Consider the following 3,860-nt stretch of genomic DNA (forward strand, 5'->3'; position numbering starts at 1 on the left):
GAGAGAGAGAGAGAGAGAGGGAAAAGAAAGAATGAAAGAAAGAATAAAGAAAGAGAGAGGGAGAGGGAGGGAAGGAGGGAAGGGAAAGAAAAAGAGAGAGAAAAAGAGGAAAAAGAAAGAAAGAAAGAAAGAAAGAAAGAAAGAAAGAAAGAAAGAAAGAAAGAAAGAAAGAAGAAAGAAAGAGAGAGAGAGAGAGAGAGAGAGGGAGGGAGGGAGGGAGGGAGGGAAAGAAAAAGAGGGAAAAGAAAGAAAGAGAGGGAGGGAGGGAGGGAGGAAGAGAAAGAAAGAGGGAGGGAGGAAAGGTTGTGATGGCAGTGAAATCTAAATCTATGAAGCCCTTCAGGATATCTAGTTCTACATGCTCCAACTCACTTAAAGGTGACTTCAAGGAACCAAAGGGGGGGGGGAGTGAAGATTAGGAGGCCTGGAGGCCTTGCAGCTGCCCCGCCTCAGGGTATGCTGGGAGGAGCATACCTGTAAAGCCCATTTAATTCATTTATGCCCCACCTTTCTCCCCAGTGGGGATCCAAGGCAGCTCACATACTCCTCCTCTCCTCCATTTTACTCTCACAAAAGCCCTGTGAGGGAGGCTAGGCTGAGAGAATGTGACTGGCCCAAGGTCATCCAGCGGGCTTCACTGTTATGAGTGGGGATATGAACCCGGGTCTCCCAAAGATCAGTCCAACACTCTTAACCATCACACCACGCTGGCCTACCTGGTCCTTGTTCCGGGTCTCTTCAGAGGCGAACCCTTAATGTTTCATGCCTTCTTTTGTGGGCAGCGGCGGCCACCACATCACAAGGGGCAAAAGCTGAACTTCCCTTCTTTCCCTTCCTCCCTTCCTCCCCAGACCTTCACTTGTGAGAGACACCTATTGTTCTTTTTAAAGAATCTGTCATGGCAATTTTAAGGCCAAGCAGTGGCTGTATATCTGAGGTAAACTTTAAGGAAACTGCCGGTTTTAGATAAATGGATGCTATTAAAGTTCTAAGTTATGGCAGACGAAGAGGCCAGTACAAACCTCCATTGTTTATGTCCCCTTATTTCTTCCCGCAACACATTTCTTTGCTTCTCTCTGCTCCTTTTATCAAATTTCCCGAGCACGGCAACCGAGGGTGCGTAAATATCTCTTCCTTTATCAGTGGGAGCTGGCGATACACCTTTGTCCATCGCTCACCGTTGGAGGAGGCCTTGATGCAGTCATTCTGGACTTTACAGCACCGCCAAAAATAACAATAAAGCAGATGTTTTCTTTTCTTGGTGATGCATTTATGGCCCATGATGGGGTGGGGTGACCAAGAATAAGAAGGAGAGAACAAAAGGTCACTTGAATAATACTGTCCAGCATATAGACCAGTCATAGCAGTCCAGAGATGTGTTTTTCCCCACAACTACCAAATGATTCCAGATGCCCCAATAGGTCAAATTAAGATTCCTTAACATTTATCTGCCTTAGGCCCCAGTCACACTGAGAATTTGCCACGCGAAAGGCATGAATGTCGGGTGGATTTTCAGGGCGCGATCACAACCGCAACATCTGGGAAGCGTAGCGCACCCGTGGCATCTGCCGCCTGTCCACGTCCCGTTGCACACTGGATGTTTTTTGTAAGCGCATGCACACAAACACGAAACTGAAAGGAGTGCTGCTCCACGGAACTGCGCATGCGCACAAACACAAAACGCTTGTGTGATCGCGCCGCTTCTTTGCCATGCTGCAGCATCGTTGTGTGATCGCCAGCTAACAGCCGAAGCACGGAGACTGTTTCGCAGCGCATGTGGTAGTATGAACCAGCGCCTCAGTCACACTTGCACTCACCAGGAATCTTGCACTCACCAGAAGCTTTCCTATAGTTAACCACACTTACACAGTCCAGTGATAACTATATACAGGAATTTATTTACAGTATTTACAGCTCTCCAACAAACTGCTCCGCCAGACTCCATCCACCGTCAAGAGAGGTACATACAATGATACATATCCACATATATACATATGTCAGCCAATCAGTTCCGTGCTGGCTCATTGTGTCTGTGTCTCAGCTCTAACAAGTCTGAACCGGCTGGATCTGGTTTGCAGCATCTGTCAGCTGTCAGGTAGATCTTAGAGATCTTGGTGCTGAAGCTTACACACCGACAGAGACTCGGGGGAACCATGTGATCGGGCTACCGCGCTTTCTTTTGCTCCGGAGTGAACAGCCACGCCTCCCCACCACGTTATCTGGCCCGTGTGACCGGGGCCTTAGTTGGTCTCCCTGTTTTAGTTCCCAATCTGCTGAAAGGGCCCATTTGATTTCATCTTTTGGCTCAAACAGATGTAGATGAAATTGTCACTACCTGTGTGACTTCTATTGCTTACTGTTTTGACGATTTTGATGTGATTTTATGTTAACGAGTCTTGGACACCGTTTCTTGTAACACCACTATGGCACCACAAACTGTGCATGTGACTGCAGCCATGGGCTCTGGCCTGACTACGATGACCACACCGCTTACTTCTTGCCCTGCTGTTTCAGCTTCCCGACTGGTGAGGATGGCCTCCCGGACTCAGTTGTGGCTGAACTTCCCTCTCTTCTTAGTAGCTAAGATGCTGCAAACTGCAGGAGCACAAATAAGCATGCTCACCAGGCAAACACAGCTTGTCTGAATGCCCTCGTTTTCACCTGAGGTGAGCTCCTGATTGGTCTGCTTTGATGTTCTCTGGAGACATTCAACACAAACAGGGGACCATATCGAGCAGATTTATGCCTGCACAGCAGCCATGTGCTTGTTGCAGCTGCTTTTGCCCAACTGGAAAATGCTCTCGTTTGCCAGCAAAAGGGCATTAAAAAGGTAAAGGTTCCCTTGTTCGAAAGCCAGTCAAATCCGACTCTAGGGTTGTGGTGCTCATCTCCGTTTCCAAGCCGAAGAGCCAGCGCTGTCCGAAGACGTTTCCGTGGTCATGTGGCTGGCATGACTCAGGATGGACAAAAGGAAATACTCTTCTTCCTCCTCCTCCTCCTCTTCTTCTTCCTTCTTTTGAAAAAGTATGCTTGCACACAAAAGCTCATACCTTGAATCAGGGGTCATTTAGTAGAAAAAGAGGTACAGGAGCTCATTAGCATAACTTATTTGCATATGCCACATCTCCTGACATCACCGGAAGTGTGTCAGAAGGCAACATTCACCGCTCAGGCTCCACTGGACTGTTTTGGATTGCTAGCTATGGGAGGGGAACGTGCAGATCTGTCCTCGCAGAGGTGGGAGAGCTTGTACCTGAATAAAACTTGGTCTTAAAGGTGCCACTGGACTGTTTTGGACTGGGGGGCTGGGGGGAGCTCTGCAACTTACTTGGCTGCTTCTTGCTCTGACTGAGAGCTGCTGGGAGTAGGGGGTGGGGCTTGTTGCATGTGCCCGCCCCCTGGGCTCTTTACTGCCGGAGCTGCGCTCCTGTGCACTCCTGCAGGAATTACCCCTGAAGATAATGAAAAAGAATGAAGCTTTTGAAATGCTAAGTTTTTCTTTAAAAATTGCACAGCGTTACCCAGGTACAGCCGCATTTTTACTGCAGCATTTCCGTTCACATTCCACTTATGTGTTAGGCAACTTGCTATAAATTCCGGTATTTTCCTAGCACTGAAATTCATGCTGTTCATTGTGGTTCTTGGTGGGAAAGAACCCCATGAAAGGCATCATTTTTCAGATGTCTCAATTGCCGAGGAAACACACAAATGATGGTATGAACTTCAAAAGGGTAATATAGCATGAAGATTAAAGGTGAATGTGTTTGTTTTCAGCTCTGATAGCAACTACCAATTCAGATAATGTGTATTTCATTTAAATTTATTGTGAGGAATAAAAGGGGGGGGGGGGAGAGAGAGAG

Source organism: Gekko japonicus, unplaced genomic scaffold (assembly GCF_001447785.1).
Source record: "Gekko japonicus isolate JY-2015 unplaced genomic scaffold, Gekko_japonicus_V1.1 scaffold2701, whole genome shotgun sequence".
Taxonomy (NCBI): Eukaryota; Metazoa; Chordata; class Lepidosauria; order Squamata; family Gekkonidae; genus Gekko; species Gekko japonicus.